The sequence below is a fragment of the Periplaneta americana genome, chromosome 15 (assembly GCF_040183065.1).
Source record: "Periplaneta americana isolate PAMFEO1 chromosome 15, P.americana_PAMFEO1_priV1, whole genome shotgun sequence".
Taxonomy (NCBI): domain Eukaryota; kingdom Metazoa; phylum Arthropoda; class Insecta; order Blattodea; family Blattidae; genus Periplaneta; species Periplaneta americana.
Genome location: NC_091131.1, coordinates 77,902,343 through 77,916,612, shown reverse-complemented (window position 1 = coordinate 77,916,612; position 14,270 = coordinate 77,902,343).

Below are 14,270 nucleotides of genomic sequence, written 5' to 3'. Positions count from 1 at the left end.
GTGTAGGCTAATCAAAACAATGAATAATTATTTTATTATGTCTTTAAAAATTTGCAAATAAATTTCCGACACATGTTTTCAATCTGGAAAGGAAGTCTTTTAACAGACTCTTCTCTGGTTGGTTAATCAACAGACCCTTTTATGATATTAATGAGTTTTTTTTAATGTTAATGTTGTTGAGTGTTTCTGATACAATTTTATTGCTTTTTATGTCTCTGTTGTTTATTTTATATGTATTACTTATCTTTGTCAATTGCACAAATTTATTTTCACTTACTGTACGATACTTAATGTACTCAATAATATTAATATACTTAATATACAAGAATAGGGCATCCTAAGTATATTCAAACAAGTCCAAGACGAGCACTGCGGAGTGTAAGAGAGAGGCTGCTCGCGCGAGTTCCGTAGACTTCGTGGCTGTAGAAAGGCGAGACGTGTTACCGCAGTCGTGTACATTGCCTTAAACAAAGAAACAGGGTAGTGTTAGGTACTTTTAGTTTGTAAGCCTACTCTGTGGTGTACAAATTCATTCATTCATTCATTGGTTAATTAATTAATTAATTAATTAATAAACGTAATAAATTCAGATACATTTATTTCGCCAATTAGCCCAGAACTATCCTCACTGACAAACGTAGTTTCACGCCCATAAAATCTCCGAATGTTATCTTCTGTGGTTTTCCTCAACAGTAAAGCTACGGTTTGTCCACGGCGATCTTCGCAGACGATCATCGCTGGCGATCTTCGCTGCGATTCCGTCCCGTTGATTTGAATGTGCATGGCTTCTTTACAGCGATGAACATCAACGAACATCTACAAATTTTTTTACTTTTACTTCAGAAATTATTTCATCTATTATTAAGTGGCTTAGTGAATTTCTCTGACGTTTTTATTCACAGCTGATACTCTACTCACAATGCTTTTAGGGTCGTATTCATAGACATTCTGAGCGCGAACTTCCGCTGTATGATCAGCGAACTAGCGTTTTTCGTATTCATAAACCAGTGTTTGCGATATATGATATGAATCCTGTACAAGTAACCAGTCGATAGACGGGGCTAGTTTAGCACGCTCATAGCGCGGGCTAGCGAAATTTCTATGAATAGCATCCTTATTAACTCTAACATTGTAACTCTGTTGGTATATAGTGCTTAAATACTGTAATTCATCTCGCCAAAACTAATGCTATTGTCACCAAAAGCACTTGCGCCTAATAAGTGCATTCAATAAAGCTTTATTTTATTATAGACTCTAATGAGTGCATGATCTTTATATTAGTTTCATTCTTCTATGTTCGCATTAAGTCCTCGCAATACAGAAGACATTTCGTTATATATGATTCACAGAAGAGCTTGAGTGTTGCCCTTTTATTGATAAACTGAAAAGATGGGATGGTGTGACGCCGAACCGAAGTCTTGAGGAGGAAGACTGGAAGTTACTTGCGTTTCAGTCTGGAATATTCGCAGTTGGGGGCATTGGAGAGAAAGAAAAATATTCACTGGTTGATTTTCAAGGGTGGGGTATCGCGAAGAATGGAGGTCACTGGTTCCGACCCATTTCACTGCCACTCTGTCACAGCACACAAACTGCCGACGCAGCAGCAGTTGCGTTGAGTCCCTAGCTGCAGTCATTCATATTTCATCAATATACTGTATAGTATAGGGTTATTCAAAAGTTAGGAGAGATAGGAAAGATTTTAAAAGTCCTTTATCTTTGTTAATAGATTGATAGATGAATTTATTGAGCAATATTATACGTATAGATTTTTATATTATCATAGTTTTCTCCAAAATCCAATGCATGGGTCTTCTGACCGTTCGTGCTTTGTACCTAAAACAAGTCCTACTTTGTAGGTTTCACCCCCCCCCCCACCTATGATTATATCCACTACTCTCTAAACGAACACACATATTAAAATGAAAATGGCACACAAAACATATTATACATATAATATGTCCTAACCTAAAACAGACATAAAAGTGTATAATTGGGTAGATACTATTATCCCTTCCTCAATTCGTGTCACAAACTTCAACAGCTGAATTTCACAAACTTCAACAGCTGAATTTCTAATCTTTCTCGCCTTCAAGAGGAGCAAGCCAATCTTTTGTTCGTATTCTCTATTCCCCATGAGGTCAAGGCATGCAACCGAACTCCTATTCTGACTTAGCATCAAGGGTGGTAGATATTTTCTCCGGTCATGTTCCAATTCGACACACTGTAATAAAATATGTTTATAGGAATCCTTTTCTCTGCAAATCGGACAAGGGCGCTCTCCTTCGTTGACAATTTGATTACCCTTCCATGCCCCCAGTCTTAGCCACGCTAAACCTGCTCTGCTGTCTTTGTTACAAGAATTTATGTAGTCACACCTCCTCCAGTTAAGCATGAGATCTGATTGTAAATGTAGTGAGGACTTTTCCGAACATTGGAGCTCAATCTCTTGCCTCTCGATATCAATTAATTGTTAATAAGCAAGTTCCCAGAAAAATATTAACACAGTTTTCTTCATAAAAAAAGTGTGGTTTGTTAAAGTATAAACCAATTTCTGTGAATATACAATAAAGTGGAGAACGACATTTATTGTCACACTGCAACTTGATCCACATTGAATGTTCCATATTCTGAATTTTACTTGATTTTCTTGAGCTTCGTGTAAAACCATTCCAATGACCACACCGTTTTCTACGAATTTTTGTATACCACGTCGACTCTAAATGGATTGAATTATGGATCCTGCAATACATCGTTGCTGTGGAAGGTTGTAAAAAATTGAGAACAGAAGTTCCTTTCTTTTTTTAAATCGGTTTTTCGCCACCTATTTATATCAGGCGATCCAGTTTGTATACTGATTCAGCACGGATATTTTCCAGCTTGGGCCGAGTATCTGTTTGGTTCATTCTCGCGACTTTCTCCAACTGCAAGGCAAATGTCAAGTAGTTACATGGCGAATCCTCGGCCTCGTCTCGCCAAATTTTCCTCTGTCTATCACCGATTCTGTTGACGCTATATAATCTGATAGTTGATAAGCGTAGTTAAATAACCGAATAAAAGTCATTTAACAAAGCTGTGTTAAACTCGAGGTTACATGAACAGTACAAAAAACGAAAAAGGATTAGATGATACCGAGAGTCCCAAAAATCTGCTTCGGATTGCGTGAAATTCGCCTTAAGCTATGGTTTGTCTACAACGATCTTCGCCAGCGTTCATCGTCAGAGAGTGGTTTCTTTATTGGCGAACTTCGTAGGTGGGTAGTAAATTGTTTTATATAGTTGACCATGCCTGATCAGCTGATAAGTGGATGATAATATGATAACGTTTTTGCCTTGGAAAACAAGTATGGATCTTTAAAGTAGCTTACGTCATGTTTAGAAATAGATATGCAGAGGGCTTTTTTAATTCATTGATATTAAGATATCTTGAAAATGATCCCACCAATATCAAGGAATATTTCAGACTTTCTCCCTAACAATTTAATTTTGTTTTTAGTTTAATTGAAAATTATATTGTTAAATTATCCACAAAATTTATTTACAAACCAATAAGCCAAGTTGAAAGATAAGCAGTAACTTTAAGGTAAATAACAATGATATAAAAACTTTAGTTTTACTTTTTAAAATTTAATTTTTTTTTTTCATTTAGAAGCATTTATTTAGGAAATAATATTACAAATAGAAAACATAATGTGAGAAGAAGATTGTTGCATTTCTCTTCTTTGCTCGGGATTCCACTTCACTTACTATTTCACACTCTAACTTCTAGTAGTGCGTACTAGTCTACCGCTGTGGTCTCGTGGAAGCATCTTCGCTCCCGAACCCAGCGGGCCGGGGTTCGATAACTCGCTTGGAAATCCCGCTGGTTTTTTCGGAGGTTTTCTCTCGCTCCTGTGGATGTATATCGGATAACTTTATCAGGTGTATGTAACCAACGAGCACATTCTGTGCTCGTTGTATGGAACCACACTCACTCTCGCCACTTCCTTTCCTCCCTCATCAACATTTCCTCATCATTCGGGTTGCCTTCCTTTGTTTTCATATCGCGCCTGCAGCGACCCTCCCAAGCTGTTGACACTCTCGGCTGGTCTCCATGGACCCAGCAGCGGATTCCACTCCTCTCCCGAGGGGAGGAGTCTACACCTCAGACCGTTGAGGAAACGGGAGGGGTGGTTTATACTTCAGACCGTTTGAGGGGGGAATATGGGGCTGTTCGGAGTGGAATGGTATACGGACTTGGAGGGATGGCAGGACTGGTCGTAAGGCTGTTAGCGGTTAGGTCGATTCGGCGTGGATGCTGTCGGTGGGCCTACAACTCATCCCAGGGGCGCACAATAGATCACAGGTCGCGGTGCACAGGGATGTTCCCCTCCCGGAATGGCAGAGAAAGAGAGAGAGAAAGGTGCGTACTAAGGATAATCGTAGCCTATATTATGCCGATGATGTACTGACTGCAGAATTTTACGGAGCAGGACATAAGTGCGAAATGACAGAAAATTTTGTCAGTCCACAAGGGCGTATAAAATCGCGCCTATGGGCTGAGATCTTGCACCCCAAAATTCGCGATTATGAGCTTCTAATTTCACTGCTAATAGTGTTTGGAATAAAATGTGGCAACATAAGCAAAGGCAAAGGAATCTGCTATGAATTTTCAATAACGGGCGTTTCTGAAGACTGGGGACAGTAGTTGAAGTCATTAGAAAATATTTCCCATGATGATTACCTAAATACTCGCGAATCCATGTAAATACAACGCCAAAAATTCGTTCCCACTATTTCCAGAAACTTAGACAAAGCTACAAACCAGATAAAAATTCCGGTATCTTAATAAGAAATACGAAAAATTTTATTTTATGGACGAAAATAACAGTAACTTATTGTAATTTAAGTTATAAGACAAACCTTGAATATTTATATTATTATGATTTACCGAAGTATATAGGATATTTTCGTGGAGGAATTCAACATTACCATATGATGAAGGATGGGTAGAACGGAGAAAAATTCTCTCCGGCACTAGGACTCGAACCCGGGTTTTCAGCTCTACGTGCTGACGCTTTATCCACTAAGCCACACCGGATTCCAGTTCCGATGTCGGATTAAATTGTTCCTAGTTTAATTTCTACCTCTGAGTTTCCCTTTTGTGGCCTACCCTCATGTACTGTGTCACAAAATATGTGACAGTGGCACAATGTCCAACGCACTATGTAGGCTACAAAAGCGCACTCATTAGGAGTAACATATTTTTATCGATAGAAAGCAGTAACTTATCTTCTTCTTTGTGAAGTTGTGCTTTCGTATAGACTTATATTCCAAAGTGCTGTAGGGTAGGGTATAAGCTATAAATTTTGACCAACATTTCGTAAGAACTCATTGAGGACCTCTCTGATCGTGTGGTCAGCAAACCTCATGGCAACTGCTGACACAACACGTGACGAGAGCATACACCCAGTGACACACCAAGAGTCGAATCACGGAAGACTTGGGTAGAAAGCCATACTAATTCACAGAGCTAAGACGGTGGGCGAATGGAATATCAGTTTTATATAAACTGTGAGTATAAGGTTAATGATTTATTTGAACAAATAGGCCTTCTCCTCTATACCTCATCATAATTGCTTCAGATGCAACTCTTCGTCTGGACAAGCAGAAATACAAAAGCTCAGATCAAGTTTTCATACAGCGTGTTCCGAATGTCATACGACCGGTGGACACCAATGTCGTCACGCTATAGCGAAATAGGAACAAAACTGCTGGAAGGTTCAATGGCTAACATGGCGGCGGTACAAGTTGTTGTCTGTGCTACGCCAGCAAGATTTTGCGAAATTTCCGTACTCTCTTCTCGTTCAAAGAACAGAGAGCATGAACAATTTATTTCTTGAATCAGTAGTAATAACTGGTCCATTGATATGTTCGCTTATAAGCCATTAACATATTTTTTTTTACGTTGTGCTCATTACAAACAATACAGCAGAACCAAAGCAGAACACACCGCCATGACGCAACAGTACACGATGTCATCCGTCTGCTATTCCCGCCCTTTGCGAGAACCAATCACATTCAGTGATGAACTTTGCCACCACCTCTGCAGGCTGATGGAACCGGTGCGACACCGGTGGATCATCAGTGACGTCATCGTTGGAATTCAGAACACTGTGATGCCATCGGATTGCTCAGCGCTGAGATTCGGAATACGCTGATTGCCCCAAAAAAACAAACACTATCTCCACTGTGTTCAATTCATTTCCCAGTTGTAATTGTTGCTTATTATTTGTAAAGTGTATGTCCATGTAACATGAGTAGAAACAAAACTAACCTACTTTTATAATTTAACAGCTGCGTGTACCTCTATGTATTTCGACAATATAATATGCAATATTCACTTAATGAATCCATAATTGCCGGTTAAATAATTGTTTGCTTTATTACTTTATTGTTTTCTAAATGTGAAAAACTCTGAACGATAAAATAATGGAACAGGATAACTGATTCAATTATTTAGGCCAGCCGTCGGCAAAATTGTACTCGCTATGACATCACCGGACGCAAGCCGCAATTCCCATACATAAGATGTAATATCAATCGAGGAGTACAGAGAACTCCGTTCGGATCCCAGTTGAAGACTATCTACCCAATCATCTGAGGTGGACTACACAATATTGATTTGTAGATTAACAGATTATATTTTATTTCACCTTTATTGTTACGTCACAAATTGCCACTCTTAATACAACTCGTAAATTTTCGTCTGCTAGTCACGATCTTTGTTTGGATATTAGAAGTTTTCGTGGAGAAAACAAGTTAGTGTTTCGAAATATATTGAATATAGAGCCAGACACAGCAACTATTTAGGGTAGCGGAAGGCGACCTATGATAGGACTACACTTAAGTTATTATTTTTTCTATAGAAAGCATTTTAAATGAATCTAAGCCAGTCTGGTGTGTTATACAATGGCAACGTTTTATGTCCTCGCTTATTTCCAGCTGTCTTAATAACATGTTAGTCCATCTAGTAGACTTTGTTAAAGTCGTATTTCGAGTTCCGTATGTTACTACAGATACAAGTTGCTTTATTTTCAGATTCATTTCTTCTACATATTTTCTTCATGCTTGGAGAACTCCTCTCCTGTTGTATTTTCTTTAAGTGCAATGACATCGAGCAAATATTCTTATACAGAGAGATTCTTGGTAACTCTGCGGGTGAACATTACTAATTCTGCTCTATCAAAATCTGTGTTTCCACCTAAAGCGAGAGATTAGACCACTGTTTATGCATCTTTGATTTTATTTATATTTCACTTAGTGTTTCAATATCCGTCATCCTCTTTTATATTGTCCGTGTGGATAATTTCATACTGTTGAAAACCTCAGATTATTCGGGACAAATAATGTTGGCAACATTATTCAGACATGTAGGTCAATTAATGAACTGTCTTCATTATAGGACTTCGATGATTTTGCGATTTCCAAAGCAATAGCATAACTTGCAAAGAGTTTCCTTTGACTCATAGCTTGTTTCATCACATTTTAGTACCGGAACTGTTATTTCAATCCAGTTTTTCTTTAATGTTTTAATTGCTTCACCCCGTCCAGCCCTACGAAAAGAAAATTATGTTTATACTTATTTTCTACTGTATACATTTCCGTTTACAATTATATTAGATGTGTTCATGCTTACCTATGATTTCGTGACAATCTTATGACGTGTCGTAATGTCACTAGATGTTCGATTTATAAGGGCACAAGAGGCGTCTACATTGTCACCATGTGCACAACAAATACTGTTCCTCCCATTCTTCCTTAAACACATGTTTCCGAAGAGACGTTGAAGGTTCTGAGAAAGAAGCAAGCTAAATCTAATCAGGTAACTCGCCACTGATAGATGCCTGTGAACTGGAGTTGTAGGGAAGTTGGATGGAAAGGAGGGGGTGGAGCAAAGACAGTTTACAGCACTACCCCTGCGACGTCACTATTGCTAGTGATCACGATGACATTTCTGCCGATTCCTGATTTAGACAGTCTCATTTGCTGTGAAGAAGAAAGAGAGACGGATAATAAATTCCAACTTATGTGTGGAATCATCCAAAGAACACTAAAAATAAAACCAGGAAGGAAATCAAAACTAAATTTTACCAAATGATGACAGTTCCACTCTTAACTTATGGAAGTGAAAACTGGATATTAAACAGATCTGGAAAGAGAGAAATTGAAACAGCGGAAATGCGGTTTTTAAGACGAATCTCAGGGTATACATTAAGAGGTAATGTAAGCAACACAGTAATTCCAGAATATCTATATATACGTATATGATTTGACAGGCTACAACACATGGAAAGGATGGATTCAATACGGCCTACAAAAGAAATACTTCAATAAAAACTTGAAGGTCTGCGTTCATTTGGCAGTCCTATATCCAGATGGCATGATACCAGTGAATAGGAATTATAAAGAATGGACACTGAGCGAATTTCCCTGGCCTGTTTTTCTGCCCGCATGCGCTCCGTTAACGTATAATTTCAATTTCGAACGCTAGAGATCAGTGTAATCGAGTATCTGCGAAAGGTGGAACAGCAATCCTGATTCGCTGACAACTCTGCTGAAAAGTATTTCTGCAATCGACTGCTGATGCGATATCAGCGCCAACTCTAGAGTAACTCCCGCTGATGCAGAAACAACTGGTTTGAATGTCACTGAAATAAGGCACTAGTATATCGAAGGTACCGACGCGCAGTGTCCATACTTATAAATCTATTTTTATGGCAGAAAAAAAAAAAGACAAAATACTCATTTTCCGTGACATCACAATGCATTCAGAAGCCGTCATGTTGTGCATAAATGAGCATTCAATTGTTTGTCTATTTATGTATGTATGTATGTATGTATGTATGTATGTATGTATGTATGTATGTATGTATGTATGTATGTATGTATGTATGTATGTATGTATGTATGTATGTATGTATGTAATGTAATGTAATGTTATGTTTTATTTAACGACGCTCGCAACTGCAGAGGTTATATCAGCGTCGCCGGATGTGCCGGAATTTTGTCCCGCAGGAGTTCTTTTACATGCCAGTAAATCTACTGACATGAGCCTGTCGCATTTAAGCACACTTAAATGCCATCGACCTGGCCCGGGATTGAACCCGCAACCTTGGGCATAGAAGGCCAGCGCTATACCAACTCGCCAACCAGATCGACTGTATGTATGTATGTATGTATGTATGTATGTATGTATGTATGTATGTATGTATGTATGTGTCCATCTATCTATCTATCTGTCTGTTTGTCTGTCTGTCCACTAATTCATTTATTCGTTTTGGTAGTGTTAAGGCTATGAGGCTTTCTCTTCCACACTGTCAGGAGTGAAATACACAGTGAAACAATGAGAAAAATAGTACCTAATAATAATAGTCAATGAAATTGTGATGTATTTATAATTTCCTTTGTTACGGTATTTATTTTTTTTTTTCCTTGTGTTTTAATAATATAGTTAAAAAACATAAAAAGGTATCCCCGTCACATGCCATGAAGGCACTTAGGGGGCATGGAGGTAGAGCCCCATGCTTTCCATGACCTGGCGCTAGAATGAGGTGGTGTGGACGGCACCATGCTCCGACCGCCTTTTACTCCCGGGAAAGACCCGGTACTCAATTTTATAGGAGGCTGAGTGAACCTCGGGGCCATTCTGGAAGTTTGGCAAGTAGTTAAAAAACATACTGTGTTCAATTCCATTTTTATTGAATTTAATTTCAATGTTATACTCTTAACAATTTTCATCTTATATTTTACAGCATCGTGATAAGGTTGTGAGGATTAACATCAGTCGATCGTTTTTGGTCGTATAATAATAATCAGGCTAGACGTTGGATCAAGCCCGACAGAAGGCGAAGGATTTTAGAGAGAGTTGTAATATTTACAATCTCTTCCTACGAGAAGGAAGTGAATCTGTGAATTCCTGTATGTAAAAGAACCCTATCTCTGATAGAGGTCGCCAGACAAAATTTGTTAACCATTTCTCTCCGACGACGTTGAAATACTATTCTGAATAATGTCAGCAATTGAAAGCTTCGTTAAATAAAATATACATCATCCGTTATCTCGTCAAACCAAATGCATGCGTGCACTGTAGCTTATAGTAAGAACCTTGTACGGGCAAGTGAGCTAGTCAGCTACAAGTGGAAGAGGAGCGAGGACGGGAAGTATCACATTCCTCTTTCTTCTTCCCTTCGCGGGCAAGTTCGTTTCACGAGATAACTACTGATGTCCGGTTAAAAGAGATACGGCCAGCTTCTCCAAGAAATGTTTAATTCGGCATAATTAGTGTTAAGTTAACAGCCTATTCATTTTTAACATTTTGTTAATGTATTTTCCATTTCTTCAACATCATTTTGTTTAAAACACCCAACAATTAACTTTAACCCTAGATCATATATACCCAAATTGCACGGCCTTATAGGCTTTGACGATAACAACTTTTGTCAGGTTTACTATGCTGCCATCTAGCTGTTACTTAAGGAGTCACGTCATAAGTCTCATTTGAATTGCATTAGCGACTGTACTGCCATCTCGTGTTTGTTTACGACGGACGGGTGACGATCCTGGCGGTTGTTCTCTTCAAAGTGCTGCTGATTTTAACATAGGGATAAGCAATCTGTTACATATATTATCTAGGCTATAACAGTCGTTAACACTATTTTAACCACTCGATAGCAGTTGGTAGTAATTTTGCACATGTAAGGGCAATTTTTTTTATTGGCTGATATTATTCTTTAAATTCTGTATTTTAGAGTAAGTCATGAAACATGTATAAAATCATAACCTGGTGCAGTAGGCCATGATCTATAAATAATAAGACAAATGAAAGTTGTAGGTGACTAACACAGTCGAGTATATACGGTCACGAAGCTTGAGTTATGATGGTACTAGGAATTAATAGACTGGGCAGGTACTATTTCGCATTGTCTGTGATGAGGCGATAGTAGCGATCATAGTGGTTAGCAACTATCTATGGATGCATATTTACTACGAACTGACCTTCGTGAATGTATACACTAGACTGTGGTGACTAGTATTGAATAATAATATTACTACAATACTTTGTAGTAATATTATTATTCAATAGTAGTCACCACAGTCTAGTGTATACATTCACGAAGGTCAGTTCGTAGTAAATATGCATCCATAGGTTATAGTACTAATGCTAACATATGATTTCTCAAAGAAGTAATTTTTGTTGAAACCTTTTTCAGTATAATACTCACTGTATATTTTGAAACACTATAAACATTGGCTACAGTAATTTGAAAAGACCCAATATCACAGAATCAAGAGTAAATAGTAGATGCTGAATTGGAGTAAGTAGTCTCTTTCTGTTTGTAGGATATTCAAGTCTAGTTTACATTTATTGTAAAATTTTGAGGCCTACTTGTATTGAAAATCTATATTGTCACAAATTTAGTATCATGCATAGTATATAAATCATCATTCCTATAGTTGTCACGTTGAGATCCCACATTTTCTAAATATTCAATATAATAATTCAGTATCAAAATAAGCAGACAATAAAATAATCAGTTCACTTATGAAGATTGTCTTCCTTATATTACCTTTCCAAAGTGTCTTTTAAATGTTACGTTATCAGTCATTCACGAAACATTCCTTAAAGAGAGACACAAAATATTATTTTCACAACTTCTGTTTGAACAGCTGTGGCATCATCTGCCATATTTAACCGTCTGTAAAATGAGTTAACTGCCTAAAATCCTACATTTAACATTAACAAACACTTAACAATGTGTTAAGCCAAACCCTACTTTTGACATAACGCCATAGGAAGTAATCAGCTGTAGTCAGGTCAGGAGATCTTGACGGCCAGGCAATGTCTCCAAATCGTGAAATTATTCATCTTGGAAACATGTTTCGCAGACAGTTCATTGAACCATTAGCAGTGTGCGCTGATTACTTCCTATGGGATTATCTGAAAAGTAAGGTGTCTCGCAACAAGCCTTGCACCATCATCCAGCTGAAACAAAACATAAGGAACGAAATTAGTGCCATCGAACCTGTTTGGCATTCAGAACTTTCATAGCAGATTGCAGGAATATATTCGTTGCCGTGGAGGTTACTTACGAAATGTAGTTTTTAAAAAGTAATACCAATGAGACAATAATATATTGCATCGTACTAGATTACTTCCAGTTTATGTGTTTTCTTTTAATTCGTCCTCAGTGTCCCACTGCCGCACCCTATATATGTGGATCAATAAAAATAAGGAATGAAAAGAGACACATTGAAGTCGTGTGCTTGTGGTAAGCCTATCCTTGAGATAACAAGAATACAGCACTACACCTCAAGCTTCCACCGCTTTAACCACCGGACTCTTCAGCTCCTAACCTATGGCGACTAAGATGAAAATCCGCGACCTTCGCCCAGCATCGAACCAATCATTCGCTCTGCAGACATGAAGCTGTTAAATACGTAAAACAGGGATGAAGTACAAAGGAAACTGACGCTCAAAGGGAATGTAAACAGGATATATCAGTCACATGAGATACCTCAAAGCCAGCCAGCCATTTGAACGCTAATCAAACGTATACAGCAGTCTCATATTTGCCTTTCTAAACTCTTTGCCACATCTCCGGATCCTCTTAAATCTCTCCTCTGAAGTCTGTCAATGGACCGCATCAGTCTGCACACCGATTGTCATATATATTGTCAAATTTGGTGGACAGAAATACTCGAACATGCGTCGCTGTATATAAAACACCCACCTCATCATACATTCTGCCTTTATGATACCGTAGTGTTATCTATATTTTCTGGTTACACGATCTTGGCCATTTTTATGACGTAAACAACATGGTTGTGGTGGAAATGTTTTGTATTCCTCGACCGAGATTATTAAGTCACTTATTATGCATATCTTTGTTCGTTAGTTTCAGTAGGTTGGAAAGTGCTTTTACGAAATCGAGGAAAAGTTAAAAAAAAACGAGGTTTTGTAATGCATTTCACAAACGTGTATTGTACAACATTTTTTGCACGATCATATCTTTAAAATTGCAAATACAATATATATTGCACTGAAAATTTAGAGCAATGTTATTCAAAAACCTTCGCAAAACTATACTGTAATGGTAACTAAGTAAAATAAGTGCACTGTAATGGGTCTATTTCAATATAGTTTTATGTTATGGAGAATGGTTTCGCTAGCAACAAGTTTCTGTGTTGCTTTCTGACTTTAAAGACCTAACAACTATAGCTGTAAAAAGATACGATCGTGCAAAAAAATATATTTATTCGTTCTCTCGGCGGTTCGTTAATTTATTGGCCTTATTATTTTTAATATTACTTCTGAATAAGCTAATTTTTAAGCTAGACTATTATAGTAATGCTTGCAATACAACCACATATTTATAGGCCCTACATAAGTTTCACATGGGTACTGATAATAATCTTTCACTTTACTCTCAAGTCACGCACTGTAGTGACACTATGACGCATTTCACTGACACTCTATAACACATTTCACTGACACTATAGAACACATTTCATTGACACTATAAATCAGACGTCTCCAAAAGCGTACTCGCGAGTAAGCCCCTGAACGGAGCCGAAGCCAGTACGTAATGAGCCCGCTCCGCCTCACCCATCCCCACCTGTACTGTACTCATTGTTTACGCGCAAACGAAGAGCAGTGGCGGACTGCCATTATCATTGTGATGGTCGGCGTCTTCGACCGTTTCACAATGTTTTCTAATCATGGACGTAGTACATTCGAGGTTGAATGGGAAGATGATTTTTTTGTGTTAGTGGGGGAGAATGAATTATTCCATTTTCCAAGTTTGCATTCGCTCACGAATATTCCACAGTCAAAAGTAGATGCATATTGCCAAATGATGGAAAGCCTCAAAACAGATTTCAAAGAAAGACGATTTGGAGACTTCAGAAACATTGAAAAAGATATTTCCTCGTTCGCGAATCCGTTTACAATGAACATTGCAGACGTGAGACCTGAAATAAATTTGGAGTTGTAACAATTCAAAGTGATATTATTGTTCATAGCCAAGTGTAAAGATTTTGTTGGTGTTGACATATTTAGAAATATTGATGCATGTCAATAGCCGTGTTTAAGGTCCTTTGCTTTGAGAATCTCAGCTATGTTTGGTTCCACATATACTTGTGAACAGTTTTTTTTAGAAAGTAACCAATATAAAATCGTGTAAAAGATCTCATATGACAGGTAAAAGTCGTCTTGCGTAGTTAATATTGGCT